Source organism: Tursiops truncatus, chromosome 14, assembly GCF_011762595.2.
Source record: "Tursiops truncatus isolate mTurTru1 chromosome 14, mTurTru1.mat.Y, whole genome shotgun sequence".
In the NCBI taxonomy this organism is placed as follows: Eukaryota; Metazoa; Chordata; class Mammalia; order Artiodactyla; family Delphinidae; genus Tursiops; species Tursiops truncatus.
Genome location: NC_047047.1, coordinates 82,765,090 through 82,787,334, shown reverse-complemented (window position 1 = coordinate 82,787,334; position 22,245 = coordinate 82,765,090). Strand labels below are relative to the sequence as shown.

Here is a 22,245-nt window from a genome sequence, read left to right as displayed (position 1 = left end):
CAGTCCTTTCCTTTATTTCTTGTAAAGAAAAAGATGGCATCATTCTTAACCTCATCCAACGGCCGGTCGAGGACCACTCACTCCACAAGGGTCCTGCTATGACGTCCTATAAATCTGGAGGGAAACTGAGGCACAGCGGACGGCAGAGAAGGCCCTACTCCATGTGGGTGTGGTCACAGGACGAGGCCTCAGGGCTGAGGGCCTGGGGGCCGGGGGCCTGGGGAGTGGACAGAGGCGTTAGGGAGGAACGGCAGCTCGGGGTGGAGGGGGGCGCAGCTCTCCCATTCCTGGTCCTCTTTCAAAAGAAACCTAAAGTCAGCATTGTGATTGACTGGGATTAAGCACATCCCTCCAAAAGCACCTCTGGGCAACACTGGTCCCAGCACCCCGGTCTGACAGCGAATAGCAGTGGAGGCCATCAGCAGACGCCGTCTGGGCAGGAAGCTTCAGGAAACACAGAGGTCAGGGCCAAGAGGCAGGCTGGGCTGGCCCTTGGTGGCAGCAGAGGCATCAGGACCCAGGGCAGGGCAAGCGGCAGGAGCCCAAGATGAGTGACCATGGGGTCTGGACCACAGCCAGGGGGCAGAGGGCAGCTGGGGCAGAGGTATGGGACACGTGAAGGAGTCAGGTCAGGGGTCAGAGCATCCTCACCTGGATAAGGTGGATGAGCTATCCAAGCGCAGAGCTGGCCAGACAGAGGGAACAGTGAGCCCACGCGACGTCCCCTAGACTGAGGACTTCTGCATCACTGGCTCTCAAACATCGAGCACAGCCCCGCACAGAGGAGGCAGCAATGATGTTTGCAGGAACAGTGATGTTAACAAAAGGCCACCCACTTCTGTGGTCACCTCTTATCTCTTCTCTAATCTTCCCAAGGGACTCCCAAAGCCTCATCTCGCTTCCCACCCTCAAAGCTCTGGGAAATGGCCTTCAGACAAGAGTGGCATTTTATGCTTGGCGGTGGTCTTTTTTCCACATACACCCCACAAAACCCCTGTGGGGTTCCTATTGCTATCCCCATCTTCCAGACAAAGAAACTGAGGCTGAGGCAGGTCAATTAACCTGCATGAGGTCACCAGCTAGTAAGTGGCAGTGCCAGGTGCCCTGCAGGGCCAAGTGGGCAAGCCACCGTCCCTACCCACGGAGGGCAAGTGAGGCCCTCCTGGGCCTTTGGGCTTCCAAGGTTGCCCTCTTCCCCACCCCTTCCCCCTCTCTCCTCTCCCTCCCCTCCCCTCCCCTTCCTCCCTCCTCCTCTCCTGTCTCTTCCTCTCCCAGGCTATGTCTGAGATAAACCTACTCAATTACCCTCAATGAAGAAAACACCTAGGAAAGATGTGAGGAGCCTTCTTCTTATTTTAGATGTGTTCTTGATTTCCCTTTGTGGGAGCTAATATTTAACGTAGCTGAGCCAGGTTTAAATTTGGGCCAGACACCCGGATACCTCCTTCTCACAACTGTCTGTGACTCACTGACTGCACCAGCTGCCCTGGGTTAGTGTCGTCTTATCCATCCATCAAGCATTCATTCAACAACCACTCGCTGTCCATTCCCTCTGTGCCAGGCCCTAGCAACTTGGTGTCCAGCTCTTGGGCAAATAGAAGTGGCCACTATGATGCAGCCGCCATGAGCCAGTCTTGAGACAGATAACTTTCCATCAAATCCCCTCAACATCCCTTCGAAGTCAGTGTTAGTATCTTCTTTTACATCAAGAACTGTCGAGAGGTTGAATAACTTACCTCAAGGCGCTCAGTTTCAGAGCAAGAGTCCAAGCTTAGACGGGTCCAAATCCAAAGCGAGTGTTCTCACCACCAAACTCTACCTACCTCCAGCCGACTTCTTCCCCCCTTATCCCTTCCAGTCATAGACCCCAAAACAATTCGGGGGACCTTGTCAGCCCCTCTCCTCGAGCTGGGAACCAGCAGCTCTTGGGCTGGTGCCAACATTTCAGGACCTGAGGGCCCCCTTCTCACGTTTTGATGAGGCTGACATCCCACTAATCCTGCCGCCCCCACCCCCAATTATCACTGTTGCAGCCGGAGCCCTAAACTAGACTGCAAGCTCACGTGCCTTTTGAGCTTCTGTTTACCTGCTCTTTGTCCTGGGAAGGGATCCACCTCTGTGGGGACGATCAAGGTACAAACCCCTCTGATGGCCTCTCTGGGGTAATCAGGTTTTATGTGACAAAACCACACACGGAATTCCCTACTGATATGACAACTTTGGTATGCAAACCAGAGAGAGAAGTCTGCAGATAAAGGAGGTACCTCCCCTGTTAAGGTCCATCCCGAGGCCATAAAGACCTACATGCTCTCACTAGGATGAGGAGAAGTCCAGGCAGACCAAGAGTTGATCTTTATGGCCTGTGTCTGGGTCAACCCCACATAAACCCGATTTTACACCCTGTGGTCAGTTTATTCTTTCCCAGGGTAGGAGAAGGAGACTGGTCCTTTGCGAATTTAGAAGCTATGCCACACAGAGCATCAGATAATTTGGCCCGACTGGGCAACGATCAGCCTCAGGTTTTAATGCATATTTCTTTTAAGCAGTTTATGCAAAAATGGCCTCACTAATGTGGTGAAGAGAGGACAACTCAATAAAGCCCAGTTGTTCATCTGGTTTGAAAGCCCTCCGCAGTGCCTCCGTGTGGATTAGCGGCTGGCGTGCTCAGATAAACCAAAACCAGGCGGCTTGCGAGATGGGAGTGCAGAGGCCCCGGTTCGACGTGAGCTCAGACAGGGCCGTCCATCGGCAGGGTTTCCACAGGACCGTCATGGGCACTAAGAGTGGGAAAGGAGCCTCGTCCGTGGGCTACAGAAGCACAGAGCAGCAGCGGGGGACTGAGGCCAGGGTCTCCCTCATGCTCGTATGAGCTGTCTGGCCTTGGACAAGTAGCTCACGTGAGCCTCAGCTCTCCAGGGCATCCCTCACGTAAAAGGGAGGCTGCAGCACTGATCTCACAGTGTGATGGAGGGGATCTGAGGACCCGAGGAGAGAGTGCGTATGACGTGTTATGCCTCCAACAAGCTGTATCCATGTCGATTATGAAGATGAGTGGCTAAGCAAGCATCCTGACAAGGAAGTTCACCCCCATGTCCAGACTCATCCCATCTCCCCCAGATCAACAGAGACTCGCACAAAATACAAAATCCGGTAGCTGCCACTGTTGGGTACTGGCTCTGTGCACACAAGACCTCATTTATCCCTCACAGAGACTCTCCTGGGTATCAGTGGGGCAACGTTATGGAGAAGGAAGCTAAGAATCTGGAAAGTTCAGGTATTTGCATAAATACCAGGGGCTGGGTTTGAAGAGCGGCTCTAAGAAGTGAAGAGACACGAATGAATGCATACGCAAGACAGAAACGGACTCACAGATATAGAAAACAAACTAGTGGTTACTAGCGGGGAGATGGAAGGGCGAAGGGCAAATTAGGGGTATGGGGGAAGGAAAGAAGTGAAAAGAAGCAGCCAGCGACCCACTCAAGGCAGAAGGAGAGCCTGGTGCTGCCCGGAGACCCCCAGCCCCTGCTTCTCTTCCCCCTGCCCCCTCTGAAGGGGACCAGCTGGGCCCACGCCACCCCTGCCCTGGGCAGACAGGGCGCTGGGGTCCACTCCGAGAGCCTGCCACGTCGCTGCTCCATAAAGAACAGGCTGCACGCAGCTGCTCCAAGCACTGCCTCCCGGCCGACTCTAGGGAACCTGAAAGTGACCATGGGCTCCCAGGAAGCCACTCAGCGCTGTGACCAAGCGGGTCCTCCAGGGCGCCCACAGGGAGGAGGGTACTGCTGTCCTTGCTGACTCTTTCCCATTCCGCAGTTGGCTGGCTTTGGCTTTGAGCTTTCACAGTGCATGTCTATAGCGCCTCCCTGGAAAGAAAGTGTCCTTGTTCTGCTTGGAAGGGACCAGACACCCTCCTTCCTCCCGTGCGGGATCCAGAGCTTCCAGCTCGGGGCTCAACAGACTGGAAAACAGCAAACACTGTCTCGCAGAGGATGTTTCCAGCTAAGATGATGCTGCGGTTCCTTTCAGAGCCCAGGAGGAATGTTTAGCCTGCCAACAGAAAGGGGTAATAAAGTTTGTCGTCAAATATTGAGAAACTTCAGACCGCACGGGAATCCGTGGCCTTGAACGCTGAACGCCCTTGTGAGGCCTGTGTCACAGAAGCAGTATTTCACTCTAACGTGATGTTTTTACAGGTCATCACAGAGCAGAACGTGGAAGCTGTAAAGACCCAGGGTGATCTGGTCTGACTCCCTATGTTGCTGAGAAGGAAGTGAAACCCAGCGAGGTGGGGACTCATCCAAGGTCGAGGGGGCCCTGGATGCAGAGCTGAGAGCGGCCAGAGCGTTAGTCAGTGCCTGCTATGGTGGAACTCCAACCCCCTAAAATGTATATGTTGAAGCCCTAGCCTCCAGGATGTCAGAATGTGACTGTATTTGGAGGGAGGGTCTTTAAAGAGGTAATTATGTTATAATGAGTTCATACGGGCAGTCCTAACCCAATATGACTGGTGTCCTTATAAGAGGAGGAGGTTGGGACACAGACATGCACAGATGGGTGCCCACATGAACCACACTGAGAACAGGGCCAGCTACACGCCAAGGAGAGAGTCCTCAGGAGAAACCAACCCTGCTTGATCGCAGGCTTCTGGCCTCCAGACCTGTGAGAAATAAATTTCTGTTGCTTAAACCACCCAGTCTGTGGGGCTTGGCTACAGCAGCCCTAGCTCACTAACATATACCCCTCTCTGCTTCCCCCAAACACGCAGCATTTAGGGAATGGGAATTTTAAAGTACGTCATTTTTGCACAGTTATTGACATAGATGATATGCTGAGCAAAGTGCTTTTAGTTAGCAACACCTATTTGGGAGAATCCCTGGGATACTGCTTGTGTCGTGCAGACAATGATATGAAGTCATGGGAATGGCTTTCCAGCTATCTCTGCAATCACTTCCCGAGGAAGCCATTCGAAACGTCTCAGGCAGCGCTGACATCCCTGGAGTGACTGGTCAAGGGGAGCGGTGACCACTTTTATGGACAAGATCAAGTTCATTTGTTTAAACAAAGTATAACAAGAGTCTCACAAATGTTTGTTGCACTTCTTAAGTTATGGAAACGGACCAAGAAGGCAAAAGTAGGGAAACATGGATGGAAGTAGGTGGAGGAGGGAGTTAAAGAAAACTGGAAGGGCTGCCCTGGTGGCGCAGTGGTTGAGAGTCCGCCTGCTGATGCAGGGGACGCAGGTTCGTGCCCCGGTCCGGGAAGATCCCACATGCCACAGAGCGGCTGGGCCCGTGAGCCATGGCCGCTGAGCCTGCACGTTCGGAGCCTGTGCTCCGCAACAGGAGAGGCCACAACAGTGAGAGGCCCGCGTACCGCAAAAAAACCCAAAAAACTGGAAGATGGATCCAACTCACCTGTGCATCTCACCGACCAGTAGTGACCAGCATTCTGTGGGTGAGAGACGGGCATGAAGATGGACACTGTCCAGCACTGTTGGCGACAGACCGTGAAGCATGGAGGCCACACGTGTGGACTTGGAGCCAAGCTGCTTCCCACTCTTGCTGGCTGTGTGAGCTTGGCAGGTTCCTTAACCTCTCTGTGCCTTGGTTTCCCCAGTATGCTTTAAATAGAAATCAGAGTAACGCGTCTCTCACAGGATCCAATGAGTTAAAACATGCAAAGATGTCAGCACAGGGACGGGCACACAGAGGCCCTGGTCACCTCCGGGCTTGCAGATGAAGTCAGACTCTTGGAAAAACAATAGGAAGAAAATGCAATGAGTCCTAATAAAGGGCTTTGGAAGCCCAGAGGAGAGAACTGCTGACTCTGTCACGGTGGGCTGCGAAAAGATGGGTCCGAAGAGGTGCCTCGCAAGCTGGCCAGGGCCCAGATCCCAGGCTATGTTCTGGAAGAGGGAACACCTGCAGGTAAGGCCGGGGCGTTCGTAGATATCGTAAATACCAAATGTCTGGGGAACTGCAGGGAGCTTGTTGCCCCTGGAGAGAAAGCTGTGCTGGGGAGGGTGGTGGGAACTAGGGATGGAGGGGTTGATAGGGGCCAGCCATGAATGACCTCCTGGTTGTTGCTAAAGCAGAGACTGGGCTGCATCCTAAGAGCACAGGAGTCGAGCGCTGCAAGATTTTAAGCAGGAGGTGGTGTGCTCCGTGGACGAGGAAGGGCTGGGTCAGAAAGAAAGGGCCTGCGAGCAGGGAGACTGGCCAGGGCAGCACCCACTCGCCCAGGAGGAAATGACAAGGGTGCAGACCAGAGCAGAGCTGTGAGGGCAGAGAGGCAGGGCAGGGCAAAGGGGGCGGGGCAGGGCAAGGGGGCAGGGCATCCAACCGCTTCCTCTCCCTGGGCAAACGGGGTGCTACGTTCCCCGGCCTCCCTGGCAGTTAGCTTAGGGACCACAGGACTGAGTTCTTGTCAGCGGGATGAAGCAGAAGTGTCGTAAACCGTTTCCAGGCTCCTTGCGGGATCCTCTGGTCTGCTCTTCCCCTTCGGCGGCACCTAGCGTGTTCCCGGGCTCCAGGTGTTTCTGGTGCAGATGGAGCAGGGCGTGATGCCTGAGTGGCTGCCTGGAGGAGAGCTGCCAGGAGACATGTCCAACCCACATCACACTTGTGTGCGCAAGACACAAACGTTTACTGTGTTAGGCCGCTGAAATTGGGGGATAGTTGTCACCAGAGCATAGCCCACCTGACCACATGGGGGAATCAGAGCACTTGTCGTTGGACCAGGCTGGGGAGAGAGGTGAGCCTCGGACGACTCACTTGGGCAAGCAGATGAAGGTGGTGCCGTTAACAATAGCCAGAGATACTGGCCAGTAAGCCGTCACTTTTATCCTAGACATGTGGGTTCGAGGTGCTTGTGACAAAGGAAACAGAGGTGACTAGAAATGCATCAGAGAGGGGCTAGGGCTGCAGCGGTGGATTTGGGAGTATCAGATCCAAGTGGTCGCTGAAGTCTTGGAGAAGGAAAGGAAGTGGCTGGCATTGGGGAGCGGGGGATGCAGAGGGCAAAGAACACTAATAGTTAAACAAGAAGAGGAGTCAGTGAAGGGCCAGTAGGATGCTGCCATTCAAGAAGAGCAAAAGGAGAGTTTGACGAGGATGCCGAGGGAGCAGAGGCTTCGCGAAGAGAGGCATCGACAGGGTGAGATGCTGCAGACAGGGCGAGTCGGATTAACACCAAAAAGAGCACACAGGTCCAGCAAACAGCAGGCCACTGAAACCTCACATCCAACCCAGAGCCAGCCCAGGGGAGCAAGGGGAAGGGCACCAAATCCCTGTGGCCAAGGAATGAGACAGAGGGGACATCTCGCTGGAGAAGCTCAGCCGGAAGGGGAGAGGGAGGCTAAGGGAGATGCAGGGTCCAGAGAGGTGAGCGCTAAACAGGGAGAATGGAAGAAGGACCATCCACTGGGGAAATAGCCGGCAGGAGGCAAGTGAGAGAAGATACAACAGAGAGAGGTGATACTTGATGGAAAGACATTGAACCCAGAGGAGGAAGGAACATGGCAGGAGATGGCGATGGGAGCCAATAACCTCCCCAGGGCAACTTCCTCCAGGGGCCTTTGAAATCCCAAGATGGCAGCCGAGCTGGGATGCTGCCCCCCACCCTGCCCGGGGTGCCAGCCTGCTGGTGCAGAGAAACTGCTCAGCCCTGTCATCCAGGGATGGCTCTGACACCACACAGGACTGGGTTCAGCTAAATGATAACTCTTGTGCGAGGCCCTTGGCCTCGGAGGAAAGCCAAGGGCCTTGGAGGAAGATAACAGGTGGTTACGACAGTCCCAACCCTTGAGGCACCAGAGGTCCAGGAAGTGAGATAAGGCGGGTTCAGAAATAACTCACCAGAGGCAGACAGCAATAAGTGCCCAAGGCAAGGAGCAGATGCTGCGCTGAGGGGGTTCCACAGGGAGATGACTTCCAGCTGGAAGAGATCAGGGAAGAAACACCTGAAGCAGGGTCCTTGGGGTCCAGGCCTAGTCTGTGCTTAGCAGCGTCACTTCCAGGTTCTGGAATAAATGGTTTCTCTCCTTCATCTGGCCTGGGCTTCCTTCTGGTTTAACTGGCGCCCACTGCTGTCACAGTGCTGCTTTAATACCCTTTGTTCCTTGGATGATAACAGAAAAATGAATCTAATATGGTAAAAAGAGCTGACTCCTGGACCTCCATGGGCATCTCCTGGGGTTGCGGGAACAGAGGTGTTCAAGCAGGACCCCAGGAATGGCTGTTATTTACATCGTGTGTGGTTCAGGGTACCTGCGAGTACCACAGCGCCTGCTTTGACAATTACAAGCCATGCTCCTTTGTCAATTACAGGCCAGTCCTGGCTGCTGTAACAGAATCCCTCGGACTAGGCAGCTTCAACAGCAAACATTTATTTCTCCAAGCTCTAGGGGCTGGAGGAGATTGGGCCACCGGCCTGGTCGGGTTCTGGTGAGACCTCTCTTCCTGGCTTGCAAATGGCCACCTTCTTGCTGCGTCCTCACATGGTGGAGGGAGAGATCATCTCTCTCATGTCTCTTTATAAAGGCACTAAGCCCATACATGGAGGCATCACCCTCACAATCTCATCACCTCCCAAAGGCCCCACCTCCAAATACCATCACCCTGGGGATGACGACTTCAACATTTGAATTTGGGGGAAACACAAACATTCAGCATGTAGCACGCCTTTGCAAATTCACTCCTGTTGGTAATGAAAAATCCAAGAGAGAAACTTCACTTCTCAGATCTTCCAAATAATCAACGAATTTGGACCACAAAGGATGTGAATAATTTTTTAAGGGAGGGGAGTGAATCATCTCAAGTCCAACACATAATGAACTATTTATATAACAAGTAAATTTCAAATAATGAAATGGACACTAACTAAAGTCAGTAACTTATTTTAAAAAGTATTTTTGCATCTCTTAACCTGATTTCTTTTCACACTACCCTTTGCAGTCACAGGTAAGAGAACCAAAACGTGTAACGTTTAAGATCAACCTAAGGTCACAGGGTCACTTGTCAAGAGAGGCTTGTTCCGGAACCAGTGTTGTGAGAAAGACGCCGGTCATTCTAGAATAGTTCTGGTCAACTCTGGGGAAAGGGTACAGAGAGAACAAAAAACCCCTGGGCTCTCATTTCTGTGTCGTGTGCACTAGCTTCCATGGGACAGTGACCACTTTAAGGGTTGAATTCTTGAGCCACACATTCAAATAGTCCCGAGGGCCAGGAATGGGCGGGAGGGGAGGCAGGAAAGCCCGCATCACAGACAGCTCACCTTCCACCTTTCAGCATCCGAACCATCAGGATGGTGTGAGATGAGCGCTGGGGCTCAGCATACAGAGCCTCCCTGTGTGGACCTGCCCCAGTGTCCAGGAGGGCCTGGCAGGGCTCCCCAGTAAACCAAACCCCAAAGCAAGTCCCACTTTCTACAGACCAACCTTCCTCACTCAGTCGAGGCCTGGTTTACACTCGGTGTGCTGGCGTCTCCCCTCAACCCCAGACACTGACCTTCTAAACTTAAAAATCCCATTGGCTGCTTTTACCCCTAAGCACACAGGTCACGAAGATTCGGGGCCAGAGTCCAGGTCCCCGCTCCCTCCACCTCCAGGAGCAGTTTGCACTGGGTTTATTGTTTGCAAGCAGAAGCCTGTGGCTTCGATTCTTTATGATTTAGAGCTGATCAGCAAGGAAAATATATTTTGCAAGGTGCAGTGAGGGTAGACCGTCTTCTCCCCTGGCCACTTCGCAGGCATATGGCCTGTCATCCCACCAGGTAGGAAGTGATTATCAGAGCGACACAAACAGATTTTTTTGTCAAAGACCAGGTGTGATTTTCTCAGGTTCTGTGAGAACACGCACGCATGTTTTCACCAACCCAATCTGTTTTCCAGCAGCCAAGGGGCGGCAGGACCTAGGAAGCCAACCTGGATGTTCGCGAGTCACAAAGGTGCAGCCTCTGGGAACTCCGAGCATCCCTGACCTGACAGGAGGTTGGACCACCGAGGATCCAGGGAGTTGGCCCACGACCCCTGAGTGACAAGGAAAGGTGGGCTGCAGGGAGACAAGCGGGCCTGGGGGCAGGGGTCCCAAGCTCGTCCTATGACCCCAGGCAGCACTTCCACTTCCTCCCCGGCCAGCCCCTCACCTGTGACAGCAGGGACCTCTGCAAAGCCACCTCCTTGCACAGAACCGTATAACAGGGCTCATCGACTGCACAGGACCAGAACTTCTTTTTTTTCTTTTTACCTCACTATGGCTGGTTTAGTTCTAAGATCTCTTTGAAATAAAATTCAAGACTTGGAAGAGATACTAGTGTAAAGATGGCAGGTGGAACACATTCCTTTACTTTTATTACCTCCCTCGTGACCTTGAAAACAAAAACTTTTGGGGTTTTTTTTTGTACAGTATAGATAATACAGTATAGAGCTGTACTATCCAATAAGATAGCCACTAGTCACATGTGCTAAATTTACATTTTTCTTAAATAAGTTCTAAACTTCAGTTCCCAGGTCACACTAGCCACATCTCAAGTGCTCAATAGCTACGTATGGCCAGTAGCTATCATACTGAACCGAGCAGATAAAGAACATTTCCATCACAGCAGAAAATTCTATCGGATGGTGCTGGTATAGACCTGCTAGGAGCAAAAGCCATGGGGAGAGCACAGTGGGAGAATGCTGGGAAGTGCAGGATGGGTGGTGACTGGCTGGGTAGGTGGGATAAAGCTGGATCCTAAACCAGAACTGGGGGATGCAAGAAGCCAGATCACCCTCTTCCTTTGTGGGGACGGAGCAGGAGTGTCAAAGGAAGCCACGTGCCCTAACTCTGAAAAATGGCTAAACCAAGATAATGAACTTCATTGAAAGGATTTGAAAAATGCCATCTCTCTTCTACCTTGACTACTATACCTACTTGGTGACATAAAAGGACAATGTATAGCAAAGTACTACACACTGGGGGGCTTAAAATGACAGGAATCTCTTGTGGCACAGTTCTGGAGGCTGGAGGCCTGAAATCAAGGTGTGGGCAGGGCTGGTTTCTCATGAGGGCTCTGAGGGAGAAACCGTCCACGCTTCTCTCCTCGCTCTGGTGAAGGTCCACGATCTTTGCTTCCCTGGCTTGTCGATCACTAGCTCCATCCTCACATGGCCTTTTCCCTGTGTCTCTGTCTTTCCATGGCCTTCTTCTTATGAGGACGCCAACTACATTGGATTAGGGACTCTCTCTACTCCAATGTGACCTCATCAACTAATGACATCTACAAGACCCCATTTCCAAGAAGCTCACAATCTGAGGTACTGGGGGTTATAGGACCCCAACATGTCCGTTTAGGAGGACTTGATTCAACCCGTAACAGCCAGGTTCCAATTGGAGTCCTCAGATGTCCCTGAGTTCTACACCAGAATACGGCAACACAAAAAGAGCCTGGCCCCGTCTCTTCTTTCCCACCCCCGATTCCTCCCGTACCGGAGGGGCCTTGTCATTTCTCCGTCCACACCTCCCACCAACCACTGTCTCTCGGCCACCCCTCGGCCTAGGTGTACACATGCTGGCAGCACTGTCCACTCCAGGAGGATGAGCCCTGGAAAGAGGTCCACGAAGGCCCTAGAAGCAAGGATGGGGTCATTTGGACAGGGAATTTCAAGACTCCATCTCCCTTAAAGTACGTTCTAGAAGGACAGAATGAAGTTCAGGCTCTGGGTAGGCATGTCCTCTTGGTCTTTGTGAAAAGGCACAGCTGGAAGAGGGAACTCGGGACTCTCCAAAGCTCTCATCCCAGGTCTAAGGGCAGCCTTGCCAAGAAGCAGCCAGATTTTCTCAGCAGAATCCATGGAGGGCTCAGGATTTGGTGGTCCCAAATACTTCTGCAATTGAAGGTAAAAGTGGAGTTATAAATGGAATGACTTGAAAGTCTGTTTATGAAGCAGTTTTGTCTTCAAATCCCCTTTCCCACCTCAGCAGAGGACTGAGGGTTTATGCTCTGGAGAGAATAGAATGGAAGGTATCTAGACAGGAGTTTCCAGGCACAGCTGAAGCCTGGGGAACCATACAGAAACAGGGGGCAAATGAAGGTTTGTATACTGAATATTGAGACCCTGTACCCCACCCCCAGCTCTCTTTTCTCACTCGACTTCCAGAATGTCTAGCCTGTCACCTCCAGGAAGAAGGTTAAACCATCCTTCCTTGTGAACTTAAACCAGCACAAGAAGAAAGATATAAAGGTCCTAATGTTGATAGTTCCCCAGCAAAACAGCCCAGCCATGTCGGCAATCTCAATCACACATTCAGTGCTGCCAATCAGCTTCTTATGTCCCACTTGTACATATGAGCCAGGAACCAAGGGTGTCAGACATCTGAAGAAAGCCTCTAACATGAGAGATAGAAACCAAAGCACAGAGAAGAGGTGCTACTTGGAGGAAACAGAGATAATGCACAGAGAAGAAAACATCAAAAACAGAGAGAGAAGAAGATATGGCATCCATAAAAAATGAAACTTTTTTATAATATTTATATTTTAGAGGAATATTTAGAGGGAAAAAATCCACGGAAAATTTCAAATGTAATATCAAGAACAGAAATCTCATTTAAAAGATTAGAAGATAAAATAGAGAAATAGAAGAAATAGAGCAAAATTGAAGGTTTAGTTCAACAAGTTCAACATACGATAATAGAATTCAGAGAGAGAAACCAAGGAAAACAGAGGAAAGGAAATGATCAAGATATAGTTTAAGAAAATTTCTGAGAACTAAAAGACATGATTTTCTAGCCTAAAAGACCCATTGAATGCCCAGTAAAATAGATGAAAATAGACACACCCCAAGTTAATCATCATGAAATTTAAGAACATTGAGGACAAACAGAAGGTTCTACAAGCTGTCTGTGTCAGATATTCAAGGTGTCAAGATATTTACCACATACCTCTGGAAGCTACTAGAAGATTTTCTCATCCAAAACAAGAGAGAAAACTGTGAAAACATGCATTGGATGCAACTCAAGAGAAGATCAAATGGTAAATATCAGACTTCTGGTTTCAGCTCCAACATGTAAAGAGCTCTGAAGTCATCAACCACCATCCTTACAACAACAACAACAAGAAAAGCTGGACAAGCTGAAAAACAATGACTTTTCTTGGACTCATTAGGTAACTGATGTTGCAGGGCAAACTGCCACCCATAAATCTGGAGAGGCAGGTACATCCAGAGTCATAGCCAAGATCTTACCTGGAGCAAAATCTGCTGAAGTCATAAACTAGTAGGGACACTTAAAAGGCAATTTTGATGAATTGCTGGAGTCTTTTAGTGTGGACTAGCCTAAAAAAGAAAACTTCTGGAGCTATGGGATTGGGGGGGCTCTCACACTATTTTGGGCTTTACCTCTGGGAACCCCACCAAGTTCTCACAGTGAAGATCCAAGAAAGATCCCCTCATGGCTCTGGCAGGGGGAGGGAAAGGTAATCATGTGAAATATGCCCAGAGCATTCTCCATAACAAATGCCAACTCCTCAAGGGAGAAGAGTTTGCCAAGGCCTATCCCAGCTGAGGGAAGGGCATTCCTCCCAATACAGCACCCCCCAAGTCTTCTTGGATCATGTATCAGGGGAAAGGCAGGGGAACATAGTTAACAGGGATCATAGTTTCAAGGAAATAGATTTGGAACACTGCATCCAAGGAAGTGAGTAGAAGACAGGGAGACAAAACTACATTACTTGTGATGGTCACAGCCTCAAAACGCAGGTCCATTAAAGACTGAGATTTAATCAGAAGATAATAGAACACTTTCCCCTTCCCAGTGCTTTACCATGGCACCAGTAGGTCTCAGTATAATAACTGGAAAAGCTGCAAGACTCAGCCTTTCTCTGAGAAGGAGAGCTTAGGGAAGCCCACAGTCAAGAGGGGAGAGAAACAAGGACATTCAGGGGATTTGAAGCCTCTGGCACACACAGCTACAGCAAATATGAAACACAGCCCAGCTTCTAGTCAGATTTACATAAATCCTCACACGAAAGCCTATTTCCATCAATTCCTTTTACCCAGCACAACATGTCTGGCTTTCAACAAGAAAGTATAAGGCATGCCAAAAGGCAAACAAAACCACAGCCTGAAGAGACAAGCAATCGTCAGAACCAGACTCAGATATAACACAGATGTTGGAATTATCAGACAGGGAATTTTAAATAACTATGATTAATATGTTAAGGATTCTATTGGAAAAAGTAGACAAAATGTAAGAACATATGGGTAATGTAAGTGGAGAGATGGAAACCCTAAGAAAGAATCAAAGTAAATTAAAAACACTATCATGTCAAAAACACTGAAATGAAGAATGCATCTGATGGACTCATTAGTAGCCTGGACATAGCCAAGAAAAGAATCAGTGAGCTTGAAGATAAGTCAAAATAAAATCTTCAAACTGAAAGGCAAAGAGAAAAAAGAATGAAAAAATAGAACAGATATCCAAGAACAGTGGAATGTGTTCAAAAGGTCTAACATATGCATAATTGGAATGCCAGAAGGAGAAGAGAATAGAGCAAAAGAAATATTTGAAGCAAGAATGGCCAAGAACTTTCCAAAGTTAGTGACAGATACCAAATCACAAATCCAGGAAGTTCGGAGAATACCAATCAGGATTAACACCAACAAGTCTATACCTAGGCATATCATATTCAAACTACAGAAAATGAAAGCGGAAAAGAAAATCTTGAATTGCAGTCAGAGGGAAAAACACCTTTTCTACAGGGGAACAAGGATACAAAAATTACAGCATACTCCTCACCTGAAGTCATGCAAGCAAGAAGAGAGTGGAGCAAAATATTTAAAGAAAAATAAAATACCAACTTGGAATTGTATATCCAGAGATATTATCCTTCAAAAGTGAAGGAGAAAACTCTTCAAATTTTCTACAGTAATTATGTACAGTTTTCTGTATGTCAACAAAAGGGAGAACACAAGGAAACTTTTGAAGGTAATGAATATGTCATTACCTGATTGTGGTGATGTTTTCACAGAGGTATCCATATGTTCAAACTCACCATATTGTATACTTAAAATGTGTGTAATATTTTGTATGTCAGTTATAGCTCAATGAAGCTGTTTTCAATAAATAAATAAACAAGGAGAAATAAAAACATTCTCCACCAGACAAAAACAGGGAATTCATCACCAGCAGACCTCTACTGCAAAAAATGGTTCAAAGAAATTCTTCAGAGAGAGAGAAAATGATATAGGTAAGAAATTCAGATCTACTTAAAAGAGAAAAAGTGTTGGGGAAGGAATAAATAAAGGTAAAATAAAATCTTTTGTTTTCCTTACTCTTAATAGATCTAAAAGATAACTGATTAAAGCAGTAATAGTAACAATGTGTTGAGTGATTATAACACGTAAATAAAGAAAATGAATGCCAACAATATTTAAGGGATAAGTGGGAGGGATTAGAAACTGTCAGTTAAAAGTTACCTGAGTGAATTTTAAAGTGATACAGTGTTATTTGAAGGTGGACATAGAATAGTTTAAAATGTGTATTTTAAACTTTAAGGCAACTACTATTGAAAAATTTTTTAAAGTATCACCGATACTCGGAGGAGATACAATGAAATCATATAAAATGTTCAATTAAAATCAGAGAAAACAGAAGAGATGGGGAAAAAAGAAGCAAAGAAAAAATGAATGTAACAATAGTAAGCAGAAATATGGTCAATATTAATCCAACTATATCAATAATCACTTAAAACATGAATGATTTAAATACACTGATTAAAAGACAGAGTTTATCAGAGGGGATAAAAAACTAGACCCAACTAACTATATGTTGGATACAAGAAACCCACTTTAAATGTACAGACACAGATGGATTAAAAGTAAAGGGATGGAAAAAGATATATCATGCTAACACTAATCAAAAGAAAGCTGGAGTAGTTACATAATTTCAGACGAAACAGACTTCAAAATATGAAAGATTATCAGGGATAAAGAGGGGACTTACATAATGACAAAGGGGTCAATTCTCCAAGAAGACATAAAAGTCCCTAACACATATGTACCTAATAACAGAGCATCAAAATACAAGAGGCAAAAACTGATAGAACTTCAAAAAGTACACACATTAGCTATTATAGTTGAAAGCTCCAACACCCCTGTATCAGTAGTTGGTAGATACAACATGCAGAAAATCAGTAAAGATAGAGATGACCTGAATAGTCAATGTGGTCTACTTGACATTTACAGAATACTCTGTCCTACAACACAATACACTTTCTTCTCAAAGAGCATAACTCGATTTACATAAAGATGAAAAATAGCAAAACTAATCTGTTGTTAGACATCAGGATAATGGTTACCTCTGGGGAGAAGGATAAGAGTGGTAACTGGGAGGCAAATACGAGACAGTTTTGGGATACTAGCGAGGTTCTGTTTCTTGACAACTGCATGTGTACATTATGATAATTCATCAAGACAGGCACTTATGCTTTGTGCACTTCTTTGTATGCATATTATGCTTCAAGTAAGTGAATTTTTTAAAAGGCAGAAAGACAAAGGGATGCCCCAAGATGACGGAGTTACCTGTAGGACAGTCAGTACAGACGCCCAAAGGGCTGCCAGTGCAGCTTGGAGCAGCTCAAGAGATGCCAGAGTAGGTCATTTCAGGAGGATGACATTGACCTGCTCCAAAACATCCAGGATCTCAAGGAGAAGAGGAAAGCATCGCAAGGGCAGGAGAGGTGGAGATGGAGCCATACGTCCACAGACTCCTCAAAAGTACAGAGGTTCCCAAAGACCCTTCTTCTCTCACAGAGGGAAATGGGAGGGGGGACAGATGAATGATTTGACAACTTTGATCAAGCCTCATGGGCTTAGGCAGAAATAAGCCGAGCCCCCGAATGGAGTCTAAAGAAATAGAAATGTTATTTTCTTGCTCAACATGCTTCCTTTCGTGTGGACGCATTGCATATTGTCACGTGACTTCGTGATGCTTGTTTCATGAGCGAAAACAATGACCCTATTCAAATTTCTCAAATTCCTTGAGACCGGTGTTAATTCCAAATTTATCAATAGTTTCGGTACAGGGCTAAATCCTAGCTCGCTTGCTTTATCTTTGCATTTCTTCCCTCCTGGATCTAATAAATGGCTTATTTTCAATTTCCCTAATTTTTCATTATAGCAGGTAGAGGCCAAGAGAGCAGAGATAAATGAAGTTATTAAATGGTCTCTCCACACCCTTTCTTGATCCCAACGTTTATTCATTCACTCCTCTTCTTATGCAGGAAAGGACAAATGAGTGAAGAAATTGATGATTTCATCAGAGCTACCAGCACGTAACAATGCTAAATGCCTTCACCTCCTTCCTTCGCTTTCCCACTGCCAGCTGTTGATGCCAAAGAGCGGCAGAATCATCTAGATGCAGACATCAAAGGGACAGAAGAGAACGCAGCAACGAGATCAATCAACCGTGAAAAATCAGGAGGGTTTTTTCTTTTTCTGGTAACGTTTTTATAATTAACCTACAAACCTAAAGTCTGTGCAAAAGAACCCAGTGCCAAATCCCAACGTAGTAATAAAATTCCTGCTTCTTAGTTTCACATTTCAGGCATGCCTGGATATTAACTCCGCACTTCCTCTTCTCCTATGCTAATAAGGAGTGAAAGAAGCCCTCCGTCTTCAGCCTGTGGCCTTAAATTTAATCCCAGGTCTCTAGGGGGCCTTACTGCTTTTCTAGTCTGGCCTCCTCATTACACGGATAAAACCCGAGGCCCAGGGAGACAGCATTCTGCCCAAGGTCACACAAGGTCAGAGGCACCGCTGGGACCAGAAATTGACCCTGTCCCACCGCTGGGACCAGAAATTGACCCTGTCCCTGCCTTTACCTGCGTGGCTCCCAGGAGGGGATACCCCAGTCCCAAAGGTGCCGGTTCCCTCCTACAGCCTGGAGTCCCTGCCCTGACACCCAGAGCTGCTGCCAGCCCCGTGATAACTGCCCCAAACTTCTCCCCCTCCTCAAAGCTAGGCGCTGCCGCCTCCCTCCCTCTCAGCGTTTCAGAGGCAACCAGCAGAGAGGAACTCTCCCCACTTGCAGCCAGGCCCACCTCTGCCCTGTCTTGTCCCTCCTTCCCCCCAAGGCCAATCTCTAGCTGGGCTCTTGCCTGACCCCTTCCAGCTTCCCCAGGTCCCTGTCACGTGGATGAGCTGTGTCTCTCTCCTCTCTCTCTCTCTCCACCAGGTTCTTTTTTTATTTTTCTTTTTTAATTTTTATTTTGTATTGAAGTATAGTTGATTAACAATGTTGTGCTAGTTTCAGGTGTACAGCAAAGCGATTCAGATATACATATTCCACCAGCTTCTTGCAATCGATTTTCAAAGCTGGTGGCTCTCGTCTTAGAGAACAGCACAATGCCCAGGTCTTGGGCTCTCTGCCTTTCTGGCTGGTCCCCTGTGCTCTCTCCTCCCCACACCGATCCTCATGTGATCACGGGAAGGGGAGCGGCTGGTCCAGGTGACAAGGGTTCAGGCCGACCATACGTGGTCAGTTCATGTGAGTCCCCCAGTCCCAGGGAGAGGAGCTCAAACTGGTGACCTCAGCTCCACTGAGTAGAAGCCCAGAATCCTGGCTGCAATGGGCACCCAGATGACATGGTAAGGATGTGCTCCCAGAGCTGGCTGCTCTGTCTGCCACAGGTCGCTGCGGAGTGCCCTCCACCTTCCCGGGACCTGAGGGGCAGGGGCCTGACAGGCCACATGGCTGAACATCAGAGCCCCCGGCCAGCCCAGGCACCAGGACGGCACCCAGGCCTCAGACCCACAGTCCTAAATGCAATGCTGCAAACTGACTGCCCATGAAAAGCCAGGTGTGACCCGCGGACCCAGGTCTATGCTGGCCAACGCGACCCCCCAGTCCCGTGTCCTGGCCACGGAGGGCTGCCCCAGCAGGGCTATGCTCAGCGGGCCACCCTGCAATCCGGTCAGCCTCTGAGAACCCAGCAAGCAGCCCTGTCTGCAGGACCGGCGTGGGGAGAAACCAGTGAAAACTGGCCCAGGCCTAAGCCTTCAGTCTGGACACGAAGCTGCCACTCTGAACGGCTGGTGGGCTGAGGCCAGATGTGCACACCTGCCCAGGGGCTGGGCGCTGGGTGTCGTGCACACAGGCCTCGACGGCTCCCGGGCTCAGCTGCTCCCTGCCCCTCCCTCTCCCTCACTGTACCTCACAGACGTCATTAGATAGTAGGGATCAGGGCTACCGTGCAGCCCAGTGACACACGGCGCCTCCCGGGGAGGCAGCTCCCCGAGAATTCCGGGAGGGGAGGCGAGCTTGACCTGGGGGCAGCGGAGCAGGCGGGAACAGAGCTCCAGGAGACTGGGCAGCAACCCCAATTCGGAGCCACAAGTCCTTGGGAGACTTACGTAACTGCCCGATGTCCGTGTCCTCTTCTCTAAAATGGGGTGACGCTGGTGCCACCCTCGTGGCCGTACAGAAGAGGCACGTCACGCGCAGGGCAGAGGGGCTTTTCCCTCTTCTGTTGGTAAGTTGGCCAGCTTTTCATTGCTCCAGACAAACAGAATGGACTGATTTCATGCCCTTTTGACAGCTCTATTGTATTTCCAAAAGTCACACATCACTCCTTCCCTGTGGGACATGGTGGGGAGGAAAAGGCCTTCACCCCCGCAGCCATGCCCACAAGGAGGCCGTCAAGCCCCTCCTTCTTCACAGATCAGATACTGGTTAAGGATCTTCATTCTAGAGGAGGGAAGTAGATAGTAAATGATAAGCTTAATACATAGAGAAGGGCTATGTTGGGTTAAAGGTCGCACATATTTAGGGGGAAAAGAGTGAGGAAGGGGGCCTGGGAGGCGGGGGAGGGGGACAGCTGCTTGCATGAATTAAGTGGGTCTACGTGGCCCTCTCTGGGAGAAGAGGTCAGCAAAGTCTCGGTTCAGTCAAGGGGCGATCTGGGGAGCACCCCTTCCAGACACAGGGAATGGCTGGAACAGAGCTCGGAGGCGGACGCGTGCCCAGCGTGCTTGCAGATGCCTTCTCCAGCCACATGCCCGTCTACCCCTTGACCCCAGGTCGGGATCCTGGGCATCTGTGGGCAACGGGGATGGGAGCCAGGCCTTGGCCCTGGTGGTCCGAGGCTGGCCGGTCTAGTAGCGGAGACCCGGTCTCCCTGACCCGCCCAGGTTTCCCCGTATCACCCACTCCAGCTGGAGACTCTGTTACTACAGGAAGAACCCTCAGAGCAAATTGCCCTTCGGGACACCCACCTCTGCTGTCTCCCACCCTGAGCTTACACCCTGATCAGCCAGACTGCACTTTCTCATCAGGCCGTAACAGGGTCTCCCCCCGCTCGCCTCCCTGGGTCCAGCAGTGGGTCCTGCTGTAGGGGTCCAGGCCCACGCCCCAAATCTCCTGGGATGCAGCTAACCGCAGGCTGCCAGCACTCCCCAGTCACCACGCACAGCCACCAGGAGCGGCGGGTGGGACCGGAGGCGGCCTTGGAGAGGGAGGGCTTCCTGGATGGTGAGTAGACAGTGGATGGATGGCGGGTTAGTGAGGAAGGACGGATGAAGGAGTTGAGGGGGCCACAGAGGAGCTGCCTCTAGGAGAGAAAACAGTCCGATGCTGCCCCAGAAAGGATTCTAAAGAGAGATGCTCTCTCACCCCTGAAGTGCTCTTTCTATCACCCGCCCCCCACACTAGTGCAGCCCCCTCGGTTTCTGGCCCTCGCCCCCAGACTCACAGCCAAAGAGACCTCCACCTCCCTGCATCATCAGGCTTGGAAACCTAGATGCTTGGAGAACACTCCCCAGGTGCCTCAGAGCCCCGTGGGGCAGGCAGGGGGCAACAGAATTACTTCTTCAAATGAAAACCCAGGGCGAGCTCCAGCAGACAAACCGGCAAAGTGAAGCTCGTCTGATCGAAGTGAAAAAAGGAACATGCTGCTGGGCACTCAGCCCTCACCCACCCCCGACACCTCTGTGCCTCAGCTGTGTCGACGAGGGGTGTGTGTGTGTGTGCGTGTGTCGGTGTAGGAGAGACACCGAGAGAGAAATGCGGAGAGAGATTCTGATTAATATATAATTTACCTCTACAGCTAAATACACAGGCCATAGTCATGACCATCTCACCAAGTGGCCATAAAACTGCAAGGTAAATAGGAAATCCCTAAATGACAGGGGTTTTTCTGAGGAGGGAGTGGTGTGATAGAGTGCTATCGGAACCAGGTCAAGCTTGCGGTGACCTGGGTGTAGTAGACAAACAGACAAGGCCCTGTTTCTCCCCATCGACGGCCCCATGATACCCTCTGCAAGGCTGAGAGCCCGGCTGCGAGCCAGGGTCGAGGACAGGTCCCCACGGCTCCTCCTGGGAAGCGGGCTCCCCACCCTCGTGAGAGCAGCCGGGACAAGGGGGCACACTTGGCAAGGATGGGGTCCGGTGCTACCCCCAACACATACACACTCACTTTTCGATGCCGGCCTTCCAAACGACGTGCTCAGAGACCACCTTTCCCCCACGAGACAGGATGACCCAGTTCCTCCATCTTCCTGCCCCTATCCCGGGACCCCCAACTCCAGGCCTGCGTGCCTCAGCTCCCTGGGAAAACTGGTCTCTACAACTGAACAGCCATAGAAAACACTTTTTTTTTCTTTTCCTTTTTTTCCAAAAAAGGAAAGGCCTCAGACTTAGGATACTGTGGCTGGCGGTGCTCCAAGCAGATCGGCCCCAAGGGGCCTTCTCCCGCCCATCAGCCTGGGAGGAGGGTCTCACTCAGGGAAAACACTGCTGCTCCTTTCTCCTGGCCTCGCTGCTCCTTTCTGCTGGCCTCGCTGCTGCCCGAGTGGCCAGGAGCAACCAGGGGCCGTCAAACGTCGGGGGGGAGCCCACGGAGGTGCAGCAGAGGGACGGCCCACGGAGAGCACAGGGCTGCCCCTAGACAGGACAAGTATGGAAGCAGGAGGGAGGAGAGTGACAGCTTTAAAGACAGCGGGAGCACGGTAGGAAGTGACATCCCTTTTAAGCACCTACAATGCCAGGCCCTATGTCAGATGCCTAGCACCTTCACCAGAGTCTTCCAAAGTAAGACTCCTCGTATCTATCTGATGGATGAAGGAACTGAGACTCAGAGAGGTTAAGACACTCGCCCACAGTCACAAAGCTAGCAAGTGTCAAACCTGAGAATGAACCTGTCGAGAGAGAATCAGAGGACCAGCTAGGTGGGGGGTGGCAAGCCAGGGGGCAACCGGGGCCTGTAGTCTGGGGC

The 22,245-nt window shown here is 50.0% G+C and overlaps 1 long non-coding RNA gene across 6 annotated transcripts; it reads right to left on the bottom strand.

Annotated features, from left to right (window-relative positions):
- Window positions 1-1,253: 1,253 nt before the first annotated feature.
- Window positions 1,254-21,785, bottom strand: LOC117307814 (uncharacterized). 6 transcript variants are annotated; one of them, XR_012325825.1, is made up of 6 exons: window positions 21,448-21,785; window positions 19,388-19,721; window positions 7,857-7,935; window positions 6,457-6,589; window positions 5,415-5,748; window positions 1,254-4,047 (listed from the first exon to the last, which is right to left on the bottom strand). It is a non-coding gene; the product is annotated as an uncharacterized lncRNA (long non-coding RNA). The 6 variants fall into 6 exon arrangements; XR_012325826.1 differs by having other exon boundaries at window positions 5,415-6,589; window positions 19,301-19,721; XR_012325828.1 differs by lacking the exon at window positions 6,457-6,589 and having other exon boundaries at window positions 19,301-19,721.
- Between the last annotated feature and the right edge of the window lie 460 nt (window positions 21,786-22,245).